Consider the following 21,342-nt stretch of genomic DNA (forward strand, 5'->3'; position numbering starts at 1 on the left):
ACCAAACCCAAATCCTGAAGTTGTTCTTCCTATGTTTTAGTCTCCAGATGACATGAGATTTAGTCTCATCTTAGTTGCTCTTCTCTGAACTTTCTCCGAAGTCTCAACATCTTTTTTGTAGTATGGTGACCAAAATCGGTTGCAATATTCCAGCTGTGATCTTACTAGGGTTTTTATAAAACAGTACTGATCTTGATTCTGTGCCTCTGTTTATACAGGAGGTGTTGCCTATGTTGGTATGCCTCAACTGTGTGTTTCGCTGTTCTTGATCTTTGGTTATTTTTGCTGTTGAACACATTGTAGTTCATGGAATATTGACCTATGTGTAGGACTATGAAGGTATCTTGAAATAAACAACAACTATGGTCTTTATGAGGCAGTTGCCAACATGATATTGGAAATGTGGTAATGGGACTAATGCTAATGTAAAATTACAACTCTGAAAAACAACCTGGCATTTAAACTGTTGTACACATTAGAATTCTGTCTCTCTTTCTCAAAGGGCATCCAGTACGGAATCTGATAAAACATTGGCCATCTACCAGAAGGATAACCAATCTGACAGCTTTGTTGAAGATGAAACGTGCATCAATGCTGCTTATGACCCAGGCCAGGTAACAGCTTCTAACATTTTAAAGTCTTATTTCAGTCCCAAGCACATACACTTGGTAGCTTTCTCTATAATCTTGAATGAATTATAGCACCTTTATATTTAAATATAATTTAAATAATTTACTGCGGTCAGGAAGTAGGGAAAGCAAGTAGAATGCTTGGCTGCATAGCTAGAGGTATAACAAGCAGGAAGAGGGAGATGGTGATCCCACTGTATAGAGCGCTGGTGAGACCACATTTGAAATACTGTGTTCAGTTCTGGAGACCTCACCTACAAAAAGATATTGACAAAATTGAACGGGTCCAAAGACGGGCTACAAGAATGGTGGAAGTTCTTAAGCATAAAACGTATCAGGAAAGACTTAATGAACACAATCTGTATAGTCTGGAGGACAGAAGGGAAAGGGGGGACATGATCGAAACATTTAAATATGTTAAAGGGTTAAATAAGGTCCGGGAGGGAAGTGTTTTTAATAGGAAAGTGAACACAAGAACAAGGGGGCACAATCTGAGGTGAGTTGGGGGAAAGATCAGAAGCAACATGAGAAAATATTGTTTTACTGAAAGAGTAGTAGATGCTTGGAACAAACTTCCAGCAGCCGTGGTTGGCAAATCCACAGTAACTGAATTTAAACATGCCTGAGATAAACATATATCCATCCTTAGATAAAATGTAGGAAATAGTACAAGAGCAGACTACATGGACCATGAGGTCTTTTTCTGCCGTCAATCTTCTATGTTTCTAAATATTTAAATATAATTTATAAATTTATAACATAATTTAAATATTTGAATATAATTTAAAATCAAGGATAGTAACCTGTGTGCAGTTTTTTTGAGTTGAAAAGTTTTAGAATCACAACCTTTCTTTCCCTATAGAAATTGATTTTGAGACTGATTGAAGGATAGTTTGCTATTTAAATTAACTGTGTCTTATTTTGCAAAGCTGGTAGAGTTTCTTTATAGATTGTGCTTGATGAGATAAAATGAGCATGCAAACACACACCCTGGCTGCAGGATCTTGCAAAATGAAGGGAAAAAATCTAAACAGGCAAAGAATATAATATAAAATGTTGACTTTTGGTTTTTCCCCCCAATAGGAAATGGTAACTCCTCTGACGACAAAGACAAGCACAGATTTGTAAGAAAAACGAACTATGTGAACTATAAACCTTTTTTCCAGCTGGAAACCAGCGATTGTGCAGAATTACAGAATGGGAATTTCTCAATGTCGTATTTATTATATTAACACTCAGTCTTTTACTGTTCATTTTAAATAGCATTTTTAAAAGCTATTTAAATAGCCTTTTAAAAGCCAGCTGAAAGTAGCAAACATGGAGAGATTCTGCTGATAGCATGAGTTGGATTCTGGTTTTACAGTCAGGTGGAGACCCAGTGAAATTAATTGCAATCACTTCTAGAGGCCAAACAGCGTATCTGGATCTAGTCCTCAACTAGCAGCACTTACCCAGTTGGCAAGCTGTATAGTACTATGCCTAGAGTCACATATCAGCTTTGCAAATAAAGGATGATATATGATTGTATGAAAAACCGAATGCAAAATAAAGACTTTGGCTCAAATGATTTTAAGATCCTACAATAATTCAGCCCTTTGAATGATATGATTTGTGTCCCAGACCTGCTAAATTTTACTAATCCCTCTTTCACAGGCTTTTATGAATTCATGAGTTTAGATGCAAGACGCAATGCAAAGCATCTCTTGTGATTTTTCCCTTTCATTAAAATATCAAATAGCATTTGCTTTCATTTTTGCAGGTGTATTTTTTTGGAAAGATTTATATTTACACTGGTCGCTACTTTCCATTCTCCCTTAACGACTTACTGTGGTTTAAGTGGAAAATTCTTTGAAAAATTCCATTTCCCTCTACTGAACAGTTTGTAGCATAGTTTTTCCCCCTGCTTGTATGCGTATTGAAGTAAACCCAGAGACAGGGCTAGGTGAAAGATGGTTCCTTTATTCAGCTCTTAAAGGTAAGTGACACTCAGCGGATACCGTCTGCTCTACCTGGGAGAAACCGCTCCTTTTATATATTTGCGGTTCCCGCCAGAGAGAGAGCAGCCGCGTCTGAGCCAATCAGGAGCGACTTCCTGATTCTCGCTCAGACAGCGTTTCCACACGGAACCAACTATTTACAAGGATACAACACATATGGATTCTGTTGACTAAAAAGGTTCTAACATTTCTATTTAGAGATAAGGATATATATGTGTATGTGTGTTTGTGTGTTTGTATAGCCGGAACAACACTTTTTGGCTGGTAGAACCTGGTCTTCCTTTCTCTTTTCTTCTTAGAGCCTTTGGCACTGAGTAGCATTGTCCCATCATGAAATCTTGGGTGGGTTTTCCAGTTCTTCCACTAATGACTGCTTCATGGCTCTTCATTGAATTAGCAACATTCCTGGGAATTTTTGCCTAGGCCAACTCAGGATCATCATGTAGCATTGCTCTTTAAAACAAGCAACACTGTTTAGTTCCATTTTGGGTTGCCAGCACAGCACAGTTCTCTTTCCTAACAAGCTTATAATGTGAGTAGATACAGCTTCATTGCAGAAGAATAGGTGATTTGGTGAATGAAGAAGAGGGGATTTTTCTCTCCAACTTTATTATCAATCCATAGCGGCATCAAACTACACAGTTGGTAGAAGATTGTAAAGCATTGCCAGGAGGGGGGGAATATGGAAGAAAACACCACATTTTAAACATAAATACTCTAGAAAATGTCCACAGATACTTTACTAGAAGAGCCCTCCATTGCTCTTCTCGCAACAGAATACCCTATGCAACTAGACATACAATCCTAGGTTTAGAAAACTTAGAACTACGTCATCTAAAACACGACCTAAGCATAGCCCATAAAATCATCTGCTACAATGTCCTTCCTGTCAACAGCTACTTCAGCTTCAATCACAAAAGCACTTGAGCACATAACAGATACAAACTTAAAGCAAACCTTTCTAAACTCGACTGCTGGAAATACGACTTTGGTAACCGATTAGTTGATACATGGAACTCACTACTAGTCCCTGTAGTATCATCACCTAACCCCAAAACTTTACTCTTAGACTATCCACTCTCCTGATTCCTAAGAGGTCAGTAAGGGGCGTGCATAAGTACACCAGAGTGCCTTCCATCCCCTCTCCTAATGTTTCTCTTTTACTAGTATCATGAATATAAATATTATTATATCTTTGTATACTACCAATACGTACTCGACAAAACAAACAAACAAATGAATAAAATACTTCTTGTGGGCATTACCGGAAGTAGGATTTTCACCCTCGGTTGACCCTAACAAAGTAGCATCAGTGTTATGCTCAGCATGTATAGTTTCTCCTATGAAACCAGCCTTGCCTGTGAAAGTACACAACTATATATTTGAAGAGCTTACACCGTCCAATTAAATGTTCTTTATTGGAAAAAGGCATAAAAGTGCATCTGCCCTGCCCTTTCTTTTGTCTACAAGATGCTTTCAAAGTATAAGAACAATTCCAGAGTTCACTTCCTTATTGACTTACCGTTGTTAGCATGGGACCATCGGTTGCTTGGTATGGAAATAGGCAACAATTATTAGAGAATCTTTTCATGATCAGTATTTATATACTTTATTTTATTTTTATTATTTATTTATTTATTTATTTTGTCGAACAAGTATAGGATTGTAGTTTGTATAAGCATAACATAAGTAGTAAATAATGATAAAAGAAGACAATAGGACAGGGACGGTAGGCACAATGGTATGCTTATGCACGCAGTGTGATGGAAGTGATCCTGTTCTACTCAAACATGTTTTGTAAGTGCACTGCTATTAGAGTACTGGTCTTTTCCAGTCATGTGAGGTGGCTTGGGAGCTGCACTGTGTTGGTATTACAACTTTAGTACATTTCCAATGCTAATGTCCATCTATTGATTGTCTTGCTAAGTAGTCCTCCCTCTTGAGCATGAATGAATAGATTAGAATTGTTACTGTTTTAACGCTGACATAAACCCCATCCATGTAAAATTGTTAAGATTGTTTTACTATCAAGGAAGTGCTGTTTTAATACTTCATCATTGTCCACACCCACCTTGCTCCTGGGATACAAATGCAAATGTTGGTTTAAGCAAAGCACAGTAAACAGAAAGAAAGGATTAGTCTTAATCCTTAGCTCCCGGTGACCAATTAGAGCCCACAGGGTTGGCTTTCTTTGGGTCCCGTCGACTAAGCAATGTTGGCTGGTAGGGCCGTGGGGAAGGGCCTTCTCTGTGGTGGCACCGGCTCTCTGGAACCATCTACCCACCAAGATCCATACTGCTCCCACCCTACTGGCTTTCCGAAAAGCCTTGAAAACCTGGCTTTGCTGGCAGGCCTGGAGACTGTGAGCAATTGATGCCACTTTATTTCTGGCCATAGTGAGATTGTATGACATGGTATGATTCTAATTATGGAATTTAAATATTATTTTTATTGTTGTAAGCCACCCAGAGTCCTTCGGGAGTGGACGGCATAAAAAATAAGTAAGTAAGTAAGTGAGTGAGTAAGTAAGTGAGTAAGTAAGTAAACAAGTCCTTAGTCCTAGCAGAAATGCTGGTTGAGTGTAGTATATTTAGCCTTGCGAGGACTATTCTTAGATATTTTATTCAGTTAGTTAGTTAGTTTGTCAAAGATATACAAGATAACAGATATAAGTTTATACATGGACATGAACACAGAAAATGAGTACCCTGTTTCCCCGAAAATAAGACAGCGTCTTATATTAATTTTTGCTCCCAAAGATGTGCTACGTCTTATTTTCAGGAGATGTCTTATTTTTTTTTCAGTGAAGAAGAATTCACATTTATTGCTGAACAACAAAAAAAGAACATTCATTATATACTGTACAGTAGTTGTCATCACAAACCAGCATAACCAGACAAACTGAATCCTATCAAGAATTTCTTACTACTACCGTACCATTATTTCCATGTACAACAATTATACTTTCTTCAAACATATGTTATATATGTTCTGTTCTGGAATGCTGCGAAACAGAACGTCTCCTACGTCTTATATTAGGCAATTCTATGAAACCTCTCCTATGTCTTACTTTCGGGGGTGACTTATTTTCGGGGAAACAGGGTACAAATAAATGGGGACAATAGGACAGGGATGGTAGGCATGCTGGTGCACTTATGCACGCCCACTTACAGACCGCTTAGAATGGGGTGAGGTCCACGGTAGATAGTTTAAGGTTAGATCTATGGGGATTTGAGGATGTAACAAGAGAGTCAGGTAGTGCATTCCAGGCATACCAAGACTGTCGCGTGCTATCTCTGGTTTAAAAAGGGTTTAAACCAGTAAGTCACATTAAAAGAAAAAAAACCAGTTGACTGTAGAACTTAGTATGAGCTACTTAGCCATCTTAGCTACTTAACATGGGTTCACTCTCCCAAAAGGAAGGGGAACTCTCCTTGAATACCTGGCCCACAACCCCAGGATTTTTGGGCATGTATTTTTCTCAATCCCATTTTCTATTAGAGGAGTTGATTTAATTAGAGGTGTTTAAATTGGGCTGTTTGTACATGAAACATAGGTGCATTTTTGCCAAGCTATAGGTAATTTCCCCCTTCTCTCAGCCCTTTTCCCTGCCTCTCCTGCCAGAGGATAACCCGATGCTTTTAACAGTGGGCATCTTCTACTATCAAGGCAAAATGATTCTGCGTTACCAACATTTTATTCAGAATTCTTATGAATGAATGAGAGAGACTTATGCCTGTGGTATACGAGGGGCATATTTCAGCTGAGCTGCTATCAGATCCAAAATCCATTGACTTTGGACTCCTGCCAGTTATGTAACTCTAAAAAAAATCTATTAACAACACACAAGGATTCTTTTTGTTTACAAGCATCTGATATCTCCGGGACCGCCTTCTGCCACACAAATCCCAGCGACCGATTAGGTCCCACAGAGTTGGCCTTCTCCAGGTCCCGTCGACTAAACAATGTCGCTTGGGGGGTCCCAGGGGAAGAGCCTTCTCTGTGGTGGCCCCGACTCTCTGGAACCAGCTCCCCCCGGAGATTAGAACTGCCCCCACCCTCCTTGACTTTCGTAAACTTCTTAAAACTCACCTTTGCCGCCAGGCATGGGGGAATTGAGATATCTCCCTCGGGCCTATGCAATTTATGTATGGTATGTTTGTGTGTATGTCTGCTTAATAACGGGGTTTTTTAAATGTTTTTAAATTACTAGATTTGTAAATTGTTTTATTGCTGTTGTGAGCCGCCCCGAGTCTGCGGAGAGGGGCATCATACCAATCTAATAAATAGATAGATAGATAGATAGATAGATAGATAGATAGATAGATAGATAGATAGATAGATAGATAGATAGATAGATAGATAGATAGATACTACTTTTAATGCTACCCTGGGGTTGGACTAGGAATTACTAAGGGAAGTTGAAAATAATGTGTGTAGCTACAAAAACATGTTTTTCCATAAAGGAAGAAGGCTTTTAAAAAGCAATGAGTATATGGCTGTGATAATGCCTCAGTATTAAAACAAAAGTGATTTTTAGAATTCAACATTTTCTTCTTTTACAATATATCCATTTTGCAGGTTATAGCCATGTGACAGTCCAAACTGAAAGCCTTTGAGGTAGCAGAGGATTAAACTTATCCATTTGTCTATTCTGTGATAGTAACAAGACCAGGAGTCAGTGTATTTCTTAGCATTTGAGTGTGAGACAAGTTGAGGAAAGGTGGGAGTGTTATGTGGAGGATCTAAGATGGAGACACACTGCTTATTTTCCATTATTGTGGTTGCCATCCCAAACATGCATACCTTTGTCTAGAAAGCTTACAACTACAACACCTTAAACATGATCTAAGTATTGCCCACAAGATCATATGTTGCAACGTCCTGCCTGTCAACGACTACTTCAGCTTCAACCACAACAACACAAGAGCACACAACAGATACATGCTTAATATTAACTGCTCCAAATTTGACTGTAAAAAATAAGACTTTAGTAATCGAGTTGTCGAAGCATGGAACTCATTGCCGGATTCCGTAGTATCTTCCCCTAACCCACAACATTTTACCCTCAGACTATCCACAGTTGACCTCTCCAGATTCCTAAGAGGTCAATAAGGGGCATGCATATGTACACTAGCGTGCCTCCCGTCCCCTGTCCTATTGTCTCTCCTATATCTCATATATACTATTTTCTATTCTATTCTTCTTATACTACTCTCATTATATCCTCCTATTCTCTAATTGATATATTCTATTCCTAAATTTTCACTTCTATTCTTTCTCTAATATATTTTACTCGAGTATAACCTTTATAACCTTCATTGTGTATTGTTGTGCATTGGACAAAATAAATAAAATAAATAAATAAATAAACAATGCAATTGACTTTATGAAGTCACATGTCTGCAGCACTCTTTTTACTGTCCCTTCTTGGATATGGTTTCTTAATTAAAAGTGGAGGCTTACCTATACCTTCTCGGTACTTTGCCTTTACTTGAACCAGTCATTATTTTCATATTTTGGGAAGCTGAATTTAAAATCCATTACAAGCCAGAAGTGTCAACCACTCTTGCTCCGAAGAACGGAGTTTATCTCTTTATCCCTGGTTTAATCAGCTACAGGGAAAGAAGGAAGTATGATGGCAATCTACTAATCCTTTACAGTGGCATGTAGAGATAAAGTCAATACACTCTGAGCGGAAAAAGGTAGGATTGTGCTGTAAACTCTGATTCCCACCCTACTTTTTGGTGATGCAGACATTAATGATAGGTTGGGGATCCTGCATTTATTTTTATGTGGAGTGTGGGAGCACTTTTGAAGTCAGGCAAGTTAATTCTGGGAACACTATCCATTTTTTCTCTGTTATTCAGGCTCAGTGCAACAGTACTTATCAAATCAGAAGGCTAATTTTTTTCCCCCATTTGCCACCTTTATCCCAGCTTGGGTTTTATATCTATTTTTTTTAAAAAAAACACAGGGTTTTATATCTATTTTTAAAAAACCAGCTCTTCTTTCAAGAGAAGACCTGCTTGACTTCTCTTTTTCCTTGATGTTCCAATTCAATGGTGAAAAAAAGTAAGATTCTACATTTAGGCAAGAAAAACCAAATGCACAGGTATAGAATACAGTAGATGGCACATGGCTCAATAGTAGTAACTCTCAGACAGATCTTGGAGTTCTAATCACTTAATTATGAGCCAGCAGTGTGCCGCAGCTTCCAAAAAACCAACATAGTTCTAGGCTGCATTAATAGAGGGATAGAATAAAGATCATGTGAAATGTTAATACCACTTTATAATGCCTTGGTAAGATCATACTTGGAATAATGCATCCAGTTTTGGTTGCTACAATGTAAAAAAAATATATTAAGAGTGTAGAGAAGAGCAACAAAGATGATTAGGGGAGTGGAGGCTAAAATATATAAAGAACATTTGCTGGAATTCAATTTATCTAGTGAAAAGAAGGACTAGGGGTGACATGATAGCAATGTTCTAATATCACAGTGGATGCCACAAAGAAGAGGGAGCTGGGCTATTCTCCAAAGCATCTGAAGGCAGGACAAGAAGCCGGGGCCCAGGGGAAAAGCCTTCTCTGTGGTGGCCCCGGCCCTGTGGAACCAACTCCCCCCGGACATTAGAATTGCCCCCACCCTCTTTGCCTTTCGTAAGCTCCTTAAAACCCACCTCTGCCGTCAGGCATGGGGGAACTGAGATATTCTTTCCCCCTAGGCCTTTACAATTCATGTACGGTATGTTTGTATGTATGGATGTTTGGTTTTACAATAAGGTTTTTTTAGTTGTTTTAGTATTGGATTTATATGCTGTTTTTTGTTACTGTTGTTAGCCGCCCCGAGTCTACGGAGAGGGGCAGCATACAAATCCAATAAATAGAATAAAATAAATAAAATAAATAAATAATCAAAGAGAAAAGCAACCTAGAACTTGGGAGAAATTTCCTAACAGAACAATTAATGAGTGGAACAGATTGCCTGCAGAAATTGTGAATGCACTGGAAATTTTAAAGAAGAGATTGGACAACTGTTTGTCTAAAATGGTATAGGGTTTCCTGCTTGATCTGGGGGTTGGACTAGAAGACCTTCAAGATCCCTTTCAACTCTGTGATTCTGTTCTGTTCTATTTCTGTCCTGTCCTGTCCCTATCCCTCTCCCTATTCTACTCTAGCCAATGTTATCGTTCACAGCCACCTTTTTTCTTCTATGATCCTGCACCTGGGAATAAGAATTAGCAGCCAACATTACTTCTGAATCAAGGCTTCCGATCGTGGTGTTAGTGTCTTAGCGACATAGTTCTGCGATGGGAAGGAGAGAAGTAGGGGGAAGATACCAAAAGTGAGGCCCAAACAGACTTTCTGGGTCTTTCAAAAGGGGGAGAAAAAAGGGGGAAAAGTGTCTTATTCCAGATTTACCTCTTTGCATTTACCAATGATGCTTCCCTGGAGCATCCGGAAGACGAAACAGCCTTTTCCCAAGGCTGAAAATTAGCTGCCCATCATGCGCACGCACACTGAAACTAAAACATGTCTCACGTGCCCTCTGATATGGCTGCATGTGCCACTGTGGACCGTGTGCCATAGGTGGCCATCACAGGCATATATAATAGTACCTTAGTACTTGGCTGCTATAAAAATAATTAAATTTGGTACTTGACGCATTTTGATGCAAAACTTTTGTTGTGGTACTACTACTTGTTTGATACTCGGCATGCAAGCTAGAAGCTGTCAATCTTGGCTGCCTTGTGACTCGCTACCCTTTCTGGCCAAAACAAAGGATCGCTTGTTAAGTCACATGGTTTGCTTTCCACTGGTCATTTTAATACTTATCGCACCTCCCAAAACCAATTAACAACAAATACCGAGGTACCACTATACAGTATTTGTTTTGGTGCCTTTGAATCAGTCTTGACTCCTGACAACTGCCTGGACAGGTCCCTGAGGTTATCTTGGCAAAATTTCAGAAGTGGTTTGCCATTGTCTGCGTCCCAGGGCTGAGAGGGAGTGACTGGCCCAAGGTCATCCAGATGGCTTGGTACTTAAAGAAGGACTAGAACTAAACTTCTAGCTTCTAGTCTAAAGCTTTAAACCCTGCATAAAACTGGTTTTCCTTTTCAGCATAAAAAATTAGACTTACTGTACCTTTCTTTTAAATAATCCCAACATTGTTATACAAGCCCCCCTCTGTGTGTGTATGTGTGTGTGTATGTTTGTGTCTATTTGCCCCAATGCATGGCTTCAGAAATTGGAAGACAATTGAACCACATATGCCCTCATCAAAATAAATATAACTCCTACTGAACCATTATGAAATATGGAAATCAACTATATAATACAGTACTATACAATCTGTATAGTCTGGAAGACAGAAGGAAAAGGGGGGACATGTTCGAAACATTTAAATATGTTAAAGGGTCAAATAAGGTCCAGGAGAGAAGTGCTTTTAATAGGAAAGTGAACACAAGAACAAGGGGGCACAATCTGAAGTTAGTTGGGGGAAAGATCAAAAGCAACATGAGAAAATATTATTTCACTGAAAGAGTAGTAGATCCTTGGAACAAACTCCCAGCAGACGTGGTAGATAAATCCACAGTAACTGAATTTAAACATGCCTGGGATAAACATCTAAGATAAAATACAGAAAATAGTATAAGTGCAGACTAGATGGACCATGAGGTCTTTTTCTGCCGTCAGTCTTCTATGTTTCTATGTTTACAACATAATGAACTAGAGAGGCAGAAAACTTGGCATTAAGGTGCTGATGTCTGTGGGTGAGTGGTGTGCATTGGCCACTGCTGCAGAATCGGCCAGCCAGCTGTTTAGTTGTTGGATAATTAAGGTTAGACAGCATGTTCCTTTCCAGGTTCCTTTTCTCAGTTGTTTTGAGATTTGGAAAAGCCCCACCTTGCATCATTGCAATTGTACAATGCCTGCATTCGAAAAATGTAATAGCTGGTAAAATATTAACATGGCATAACTGCACGGTGTTCACAGAAATAGCACAACACTGCCACTTTTCTTTTGGGACTTTTGACTGCCCTTTCCACTTACTTTATCTTTATATACCATCTTTTATATTTTATCAAGGAAGCTGGAGACCTTTGCTCGAGGACGCTGAAGGCAGTGGTGGTGCAAGTTCTCATGTCTCTAAAGATGCAAAGTCGCTTCCTAAAGCAGTGTTTCCCAACCTTGGCAACTTGAAGATATTTGGACTTCAACTCCCAGAATTCCCCAGCCAGCATTTGCTGGCTGGGGAATTCTGGGAGTTGAAGTCCAAATATCTTTTTTTTTTAATTATTTTTTTTATTAATTTTTAACAAGTTTATATACACACAACATAAAACAGTGCATAGTGCAATGTGCCCACCACCCAGGCACACACACATTCCCCACCACCAAATCGGGGGTGTTCCTTGTATAGTCCACTTGACCCAAGAGCAATATATCTATTTACATATTATAGAATGATTCCAATTTATTTCTTGTAGCTTGGTCTCGGATTCTGCTCATCATATATCGTCTTACCTTGTCCCACCGTCCCATCAGTTGTCCCAACTCAGTTTCATTATCCGAATTTATCCTTTTATCCATTATTTCAAATTGAATATGGTCCACCATGTACCTATACCAATTTTGCATTGTCCATTTTGTCGCATCCTTCCAATTCAAAACTATTACTGCCTGAGCGCTTTCTATAGCTGCTTTTTTTATTTCTCTAAATTCTCCCATTGCTTTAGTACTGCCATTTCCTTAGTGATTGTCCATTGTATATTTAGCATTCTATTGATATCCTCTTTCACTTTTTGCCAAAATTCCTGCACTATCAAGCATTTCCAAAACATATGCATAAACACTCCTTTATCTTGACACCCATGCCAACAATTCCCCCTGACATTCTGCTGAAAGTGTGCGAGTTGAACGGGAGTAAAATACCACTTATGTAATATTTATATGAAGTCCAAATATCTTCAAGTTGCCAAGGTTGGGAAACACTGTCCTAAAGCTATCACCATCCAGCAGAAACTGATTGCCTTTTGAACTACAGAGGTTTTGACACTGTATTATTTATCCATCATCCATCACACAATATAGAAACATAGAAACATAGAAACATAGAAGACTATCCTATCCTATCCTGTACCCTTTTCTCCTTCCGCTTTGTCCCACAGAAGCCTCTCCTGTGCTGTCCCATTCTCTGCAGAGTTATTTTCAGGTTGGAAGGAGAAGTAGAACATTTAACTAATTAGCATAGGAGCATGTTAATAATATGTTTTTGCAGTCTGTCTACTTACTTGGAGATGAGTTTGATGATATTTGTGTTCCCTTACTTGTCTTTTCCTAATTGCACGACCTACAGATCTGTACAAAAGATCTGTTTGAAAACTAAAAGAAGTATTTGCTGTGTGAACAAGAAGGAGACAGGAAGGAGCTTGGCCCTGACTTAGCTATTTGCTACTGTGAAAGTAAAAGTGAAACTCCTCTCCTGTGCTTGTATTTTGCATTTGGAACAGATTTATTTTCAGGTGGGGAGGGGGAGTAGAACCTCTTAGCATCAGAGCATGTTAATAATAATATAGGAAATACTAATGCTGCTGTGGACATTTTGGAAAAAATCCTTTCTTATTGAGCACCTAACAGTTCATAGGCTTTATGGTTCTGGAGATTTTGTGATTACAACATGAGTGGTTTTTCGCTTTTATATACTGTATATAAACTAGGCAATTAAACTATGCCAATAACAATAGTATCAGAATAACAAAGGTTTCAAGGTTTCTAGTCTGAACACCGGCACAAGCAAAAGACCCTATACCAGTGATGGCAAACCTATGGCATGGGTGTCACAGGTGGCACGCGGAGCCATATCTGCTGGCACATGAGCCCTTGCCCTAGCTCAGCCCCAACGTACATGTGGGTGCTGGCCAGCTGATTTTTGGCTCACACAGAGGCTCTGGGATGGCATTTTTGGCTTCCAGACAGCCTCCAGGGGGAGGGTGTTTTCATCCTCTTCTGGCTCCAGGGAAGCCTTTGGAGCCTGGTGAGGGTAAAACACGAGCCTACTGGGCCCACCAGAAGTTGGGAAACAGGCTGTTTCTGACCTCTAGAGGGTCTCTGGAGGGCGGGGTAAGCTGTTTTCGGCCTTCCCAGACATTGAATTATGGGTGTGGGCACTCACATGCACCATTGCCCACACGCATGCTCTTTTGGCACCCGAGGGAAAAAAAGGTTCACCATCACTGCCCTATAAAATTTCAAACAAACGACTATCCAATCTCATAAAAACCTCCAGTGATGGAGCACTCACAACTTCTGAAGGCAACCCTTTTGTTCGACTGGTCAATTGTTTTCATTGTCAGGAAATTCCTCCTTAGTTCTAGGTTACTCTATTAGTTTTCATCCATTGCTACTCGTCTGGCCTTCTGATGCTTTGGAAATGTTCTGATGCTTGAGCTATTCCTCTTTGTGGCAGCCCCTCAAGTATCGGAACATTTTCATCATGGTCACCCCTAGTCCTTCTTTTCTCTAGACTAGACCTAACAATTCTTGCAATTGTTCTTCATATGTTTTAGCCACCAGCCCCCGAATCATATTTGTTTCTCTTTTCTGTACTCTTTCCAGAGTCTCAACATCATTTTTATAATTTGATGACTCAAACTGGATCCAGTGTTCTAAGAGTGGCCTTACTAAGTGTTCTGTCTGGGTTCCCCCAGACCTCAACACCAACTGGAAAAAACAGCCAGACACTCTGGTAAAAGCCAAAAGTATTTTATAACTGGAAAAAATAAGCACAGAGGAAAACCTGTTCTTCCCAACAGACAGGATATAATACGGTACAGCAGGGTCCTGATGTCCAGACAATACAGCAAGCTTCTTGCTGGCACACACCCCCAAGGTTTCAATAGTCAAAGGCACAAACCAGGATTCCAAGACGCCAAAGTTCACAGTCAGGTCCCACGACTCTCAAAGATAAAACTCCACAAGCCAGGAAGGGTGGGTCTGCCTTTTAGCCTTTCCCAAGAGCACCACACCCAAACCCAGCTGTTGCCACTTTAATGCTGAAAGTATTTAGCCAATTGATTCCGTCTCTGAGTAGCTCTTCGTTGTCGCAGATCAATTATGGCTTGTGCACTTTCCTCTAAGGAATCCAGGCTGCTTGCTGGGGAGAGCTCCCCCTGGTGGGACTCTGGCTGTCCTCCCTCTTCTTCAGCCTGGGATTCCTCCTCCTCGTCTGTCTGCACCTCCTGTTCCTCAGCCTCTCCCTCTGAGCTGGAAACCGACAGAAGGTCAGCCGTTCCCGGAGGGGCCTCAGACGGAACCACAACACTAAGACTTTATAAAGCAGTAGAAATATGTCACATGGTCTTGATTTTATCCCTCTATTAATGCAACCTATGATTGCATTGGCTTTTTTTGCTGCTGTTGCATATTGCTGGCTCATAAATGGTTGTCCACTAGGACTCCAAGATCCCTCTCAAAATTGCTGCTATTGAGCCAGGTTCCACTAGTTCTATACCTGTACATTTGATTTTCCTTGCCTAAGTGTAAAACCTTAACTTTACACTGAATTTATAGGGCTCAGTGTTTAAGTCTGTCAAGATCCTTCTGGATCTTTAACTTATTCATGTTAGCTTGGTGTCATTTGCAAATGTGATGAATTTATTTATTTATTTATCTATCTATCTTATCTTTTCTTTTCTTTTCTTTTCTTTTCTTATCTTATCTTATCTTATCTTATCCTATCTATCTATCTATCTATCTATCTATCTATCTATCTATCTGACTTCTATGCTGCCCAATCCTGAAGGACTCATGGCGGCTTACAACATAATAACAATACAAAAAGATACAACAATAAAAAAGAAGTCGAATATAAGCTCTAAAAAACTAACCCCAATAAAACCCATTTATATAAAAACCAATCAAATCTTATGCATGCACACCATTCATAAAATAAAATTTGGCCATGAAAGATGGACAAGTTCCCCTTCTATTCCCCCATCTAAATTGTTTGTGAAGATATTGAAGAGTACTGAGCCTAAAACAGAACCTTGGGGTACCCCACTGCTTATTGCCTTTCATGTAGATGTAGTTCCTTTAAGGACTGCACAATATGTGCAGATTGTTAACCAGTTATGGATCCATCTGGTGGTGATGCTGACTATTCCACATTTTTTAGTTTACCAAGAAGTAGATTGTGGTCTAATTGGTCAAATGCCTTTTGCAATCCAAGTATACTATGTCCACAGCATTTTGCTGGTCCACTAATTTTGTCACTTGGTGAAAGAATGAAATAACATTTGTTTGGCATGATCTCTTTTTTTTTGATAAACCCATGTTGCCTTTTGGTTATAACTTTGTTTGCTTCTAGGTGTTTGCAGATCTATTGCTTGATTATTATTTTTTAAGGATCTTCCCAGGTTTATTGTGTGCACATAATTTTTTCTATAAATGATTACACTTTTTGATGTAACTGCCTTTACAATTTATAGCAACTTTCAACAGCGTTGTTTTGTTCTTTGCAGATATTGATGAATGTGAAACAGCATACAGTCCTTGTAATCAATTGTGCAAGAACACATTAGGTTCTTTTACCTGTGAGTGTGTTGAAGGATATGAACTCGTCAATGGAACCCTTTGCAATGTTATAGGTAAGCTTTCAGTCCACAGTACAATTAACATGCAATGAGTCTAAGGGCTGAAAAAATAGATGAGATCTCTTAGTTTCACCTGAGTCAGAATTAACAAGTGATTTGAGACATAATTAAATCCTATATATTGTTAGCTGGTTAAGAATTCTAAGAGGTGCAGTGCCAGCTCAGATCAAGAGTGCTTCAAATTGAGGTGGCTGAATTTGACTATGTATTAGAGCAAAGGTAGTTAAAGTTCTTTTCTGTTCAGATGGTGCCACCAAAATGCTACTAGCTGTCCCTCAAGGTCTTGTCCTCCTGGATTTAAAGATGCATCACCTGGAGAGTCTAATATCTACAAAAACAAAGCCTGTCTCTGTAGCTTATGACCTCTTAAGGAGAAGCTATTATTGGGTTGGTGAAGATAAAAAACTGCATGTTTATGTGTCTGGAAAAAGTGAGATGATTTTTTATCCAGGTAAAATTATTTACTACAGGTAAATCCAGAATCAAAAATTAACCCTTTTGTATGCACTCATATTTTTGCATCCATATTTCAGCTCCAGTTCTAGATCAATCCTAATTTTCTTTGGGATGAACCTAAAATTTGTCAAGATCAGTTTTATAGTCAATTGTGCCTCAGTTTGTCTTTTCATATTGTGTGGTGTGGCACTCCTTTGGAATGGAACACAATTCCTAGAGCCTATCTGAATTGATGGGAGTAAAAATTAAGGATTGTTTTCCTTCTGAGGAGTTTGAGATTTAACATGCAAAATGTGTGTCTCAAAGCTTGACATGACATAAATCCCCTATAATACCCCCAAATCTTTTCCCCAATACTGTCCAAATATCCTCGCCTTTTTAGAATTTGAGAAGACCCATGTGTAATTCAACTCAAGGCACTGATATTTCCAGTTAGCTCTCCAAAGCCCAAATACCATACAGAAAATCTGATGATAAAAATGTAATATTTTCTACATAATAGAAGGTGACCATTGATGAAGACATAATCATTGATTACACTGATGATGGGTGACCATTAAATGAAATATATTCTATTATCATGAAGTTAAATTTACAGGAAGCTGAAATAACCAGAAAAACATTACATAGAGACCCCTTTTGCCTCAGAAAGAAGTGTTGTAAAGAGCCTCTTACAGAAGATTATTTATTATGTAGATGGACTACAGTGGTCCCTCGATTTTCGTGGGTTCGAACTTCACGAAACAGCTATACCACGGTTTTTCAAAAATATTAATTAAAAAATACTTCGCTGTTTTTTCCCCTATACCATGGTTTTCCCACCCGATGACATCATACGTCATCGCCAAACTTTCGTCCGCCTTTAATAAATATTTTTTAATAAAGTTTAATAAATAAACATGGTGAGTAATAATCTAAGTGGCTGCTAAGGGAATGAGAAATTGCAGTTTATGGGTTTAAAGTGTTAAGGGAAGGCTTGTGATACTGTTCATAGCCAAAAATAGTGTATTTACTTCCTCATCTCTACTTTGCAGAAATTCGACTTTCGCAGGCAGTCTCGGAACGCATCCCCCGCGAAAATTGAGGGAACGCTGTATAACAAAAAGTCACTGAGCCTCTTCCCATATTTTGTCTTCTTGAATGTATTTATTTATTTTTTGCTTATAGATGTCAGTGGCGTCAACAGCATCTCTGTAGACTGGTTCACAGGGCAGTTATACTGGGCCAGCAATTATCCTCATGCCATTTTCACTGGTTTCATTGATGGTAGGGGCTATGTAAAGGTCCTAGAGAAAAATCTGGTGCCGAAGCAGCTGGTTATATTTCCAGAAAAAAAGTACAAGTTTCAGAATAGACGCTACTGTATTTACAGTGTTGTAATAGTGATATAATTTCATGCATACATGATGCCTGCCAGTACTATGTTATTTGAAGCCTGCCCATATAACATCTCCAAGATCTAAATTATTTATTAAAAATGCCCAGAGTTTCAAGAGGTTGCCAAATCCAGTAAGAATTCACTGTTCTTTCCAGAAATTCCATAAGTCTTTAGAGCTGGAATCTCAAATTTTTACATACGGTTAGTGTTCGACTTACAGCAGTTTGTTTAGTAACCATTCAAAGCTACAACAGCACTTTTTAAAAAGTGACTTATGACTGTTTTTCACCCTTACGAGCACTGTGGCATCCCCATGGTCGTGTGATCAAAATTTGGACACCGGGCAACTTCCATATTTTTTGGAGTATAAGATGCACTGGAATGTAAGATGCACCTTAGTTTTGGGGGAGGAAAACAAGGAAAAAACAGCAATTTGCCTCCCAGCAAACAGCAAAACGGCAAATTGCACAAAAGATATACAGTGGTACCTCTACTTAAGAACTTAATTCGTTCCGTGATCAGATTCTTAAGTATAAACGTTTGTAAGTAGAAGCAATTTTTCCCATAGGAATCAATGTAAAGGCAAATAATGCATGAAAACTCATTAGGAAGGAAATAAAAGCTTGGAATTTGGGTGGGAGGAAGAAGAGGAGGAGGACAGTTGCTGCCCAGAGCGAAGGGAGCGTTTCTTTTCTCTGGGCGCTGGCAGAGGTTTATTCCCTCTGCAAGCGCCCAGAGAAAGGAAAATGCTTCGTTCACTCTGGACTGCCAAAACCTCCTTAAGCGCCACCCAAAGGCTCCTCTGGCAGCCTAGAAAAGCCCGAGATGGCCGGGATTAAAGGGGGAATGGCAGGAAACTAGCCGGGCCTTCGTGCCACTCTCAAATTTCCTTGGAAATTTTTCCAGGCTCGGGTTCTTAAGTAGAAAATGGTTCTAAGTAGAGGCAAAAAACATCTTGAACACCCGGTTCTGATCTAGAAAAGTTCTTAAGTAGAGGCGTTCTTAAGTAGAGGTACCACTGTACACTGTTTTCTGTGTATATCTGTGCATGTATGTCCAACCCATATAAATAGCAAAGAATTAGAGAAATGTACATTATGGCAGTAGATTAATGCCAGCAAATTTTCCTAAATGTAGTCACACTAACTTCTCCCAATTATTTAAATAGCTCTACTCCAAACATGACTACGTCAAGATTTAACTCTGCTCGTGAAGCATTTTGTTCTGGTTTTCTACCTTATCACAGATACATGTACTGGGTGAATTTTGGTGAGAAGGATGGGACTGCAATAGAAGCTGCAGGGATGGATGGATCAGACAGACATGTGCTTGTGGTATTAATTGCTGAAGAGCCCGCGGGATTGACTCGATTACATCACTAATAGACTCTATTGGATCAGTATGCATAAAAAGGTGTGCACTTCATCCCATTTCAAATTCAAAGCTACCTATAGTTTGCATCTCTCTCTCTCCCTCCCCCTCCCTCCCCCTTGTGATTTATGAAAACAAATCCCAAAAATGTGTTTATGTTCTTCAATTAAACGTAATATTGTAGGCACCTTCCACCAGCATAGCTTGCTAAAATGTTCCCAAATCTTTCAGCAGTCTGCTGGAAATATAGAAAAGAGATTGGTACCTACTACCACCTATGGTGAACCTGCCTCAGGGCCAAAACCTATTGGTTAAAAATTAAAAACTGTATTGAGCTACTAGTTTTTCTCATCATTCCTACCACCCATTTCCTCCCATGTTGACTGTATGACTGTAACTTGGTGCTTATATCCTAAGATTTTATTAATATTGCTTCTTCATTGCTTATTTGACCCCTATGACAATCATTAAGTGTTGTACCACACGATTCTTGACAAATGTATATTTTATTTTATGTACGCTGAGAGCATATGCACCAAGACAAATTCCTTGTGTGTCCAATCACACTTGGCCAATAAAATTCTATTCTATTCTATTCTATATCACAAACTGTTTTCTTAAAACCTGAGCTTTTCCTCTTGGGCAGGGGTAGGCAAAATTGGCTCTTCTATGACATGTGGACTCCAACTCCCAGAATTCCTGTGCTAGCATGATTGGTTCAGGAATTCTGGGAGTTGAAGTCCACAAGTCATAGAAGAGCCAACTTTGCCTACCCCTGCTCTTGGGCGTCTAGGGAGAATTTTAAGAAAGAGGATAGGTATATAATCTTACATGTCACAACAGCTGCTAGAATACTCTATGGACAAAATTGGAAAAAGGAGTCAATCTCATCAATGTTAAACATTATAATCAAAGTACTAAAGTGCATGGAAATTACTAGATTGTCATTGGCACTTCAAGATAAGGATGAATCTGAATTTCATAAAATCTGGGACAAGTGGTACAATTGGCTGAACCAAAATGAATACCTAAAATTCCTTAACCAAACAAACCTGAAATAACCAAACAAACCAAGCAAACCTGAAATAACATAAATAAAGAGACCATTTAGATATAGAGGGCCACAATGTATAAACCACATGATCTGGAGAATTTGAGCAAAATGTGCCATAGAGAATTGCCTTGGGTTATCAGAAAGCATGGCTATTTAATTAAAACAATTAGTGATAGTTCTGCAAGTCTGAATATTGTTCTCATATTGCTTTTTGGGTTTTTTTAGTCCATCGAAACAGTAAAGGTAGATGGTTCTGGAAAATATACTTTCCCTGATACAATGCTGAAAAATCAGGATCCCTTAGGACTCGCTGTATTTGAAAATCTGTTCTTCTGGAGCACTGTAACACACTTGTATTATGCATCTCGCTCCACACCTGGTGTTGGCATAGTGCTGAATGCCTCGATTTCTTCATTCACAGTCCTGCATGAGCTACAGCAGTCACTAAGTAAGTTGATCTCTTTGGCAAGCCATAAGCAGGGCTGAGCTAGTAAGAAAAATAATTGACATTCACTTCCCCCAGGGGTGTTTCTGGGATACACTGTAGGAATTCATAAGCAATTGTAATAACTTGCTTGGGGAGAATTACGGCATAGTGGTGATTTGATTAAAAGATAATCAGGAAGATGTGGGGAGGTCAAAGAGTATATATATATATGTGTGTATATATGTTTTCGTAGATTTTCACGGGTACAGGTATGACGGTCTTGGTATATTCGGGTTTCTTCCCGTGTAGGATTTGGAAATTTCTGGTGACGTTTCGACGAGGTCACACTCATCATCTTCAGGCTGGTGT

The 21,342-nt window shown here is 39.1% G+C and overlaps 2 long non-coding RNA genes across 9 annotated transcripts in view; both read left to right on the forward strand.

Annotated features, from left to right (window-relative positions):
• The first annotated feature begins 194 nt into the window (after positions 1–194).
• Positions 195–2,196, forward strand: LOC139156118 (uncharacterized). Of its 3 annotated transcripts, none has more exons than XR_011557234.1 (3): positions 195–232; positions 503–614; positions 1,713–2,196. It is a non-coding gene; the product is annotated as an uncharacterized lncRNA (long non-coding RNA). The 3 variants fall into 3 exon arrangements; XR_011557233.1 differs by lacking the exon at positions 195–232 and adding an exon at positions 316–339; XR_011557232.1 differs by lacking the exon at positions 195–232 and adding an exon at positions 382–405.
• A 729-nt stretch (positions 2,197–2,925) lies between these two features.
• The window catches only part of LOC139156119 (uncharacterized), a 35,947-nt gene continuing 17,530 nt past the window's right edge, over positions 2,926–21,342 (forward strand). Inside the window, exons 1-5 of one of the 6 annotated variants that reach the window (XR_011557237.1) lie at positions 4,750–5,040; positions 16,156–16,281; positions 16,532–16,738; positions 17,911–18,079; positions 19,368–19,986. This is a non-coding gene — a long non-coding RNA (uncharacterized lncRNA). Of the gene's footprint in view, positions 2,969–4,749; positions 5,041–16,155; positions 16,282–16,531; positions 16,758–17,910; positions 18,080–19,367; positions 19,987–21,342 lie in introns of those variants that run through there. The other 5 variants (XR_011557239.1, XR_011557240.1, XR_011557236.1 and 2 more) reach the window with 5 other exon arrangements.

Source organism: Erythrolamprus reginae, unplaced genomic scaffold (assembly GCF_031021105.1).
Source record: "Erythrolamprus reginae isolate rEryReg1 unplaced genomic scaffold, rEryReg1.hap1 scaffold_304, whole genome shotgun sequence".
NCBI lineage: Eukaryota > Metazoa > Chordata > Lepidosauria > Squamata > Dipsadidae > Erythrolamprus > Erythrolamprus reginae.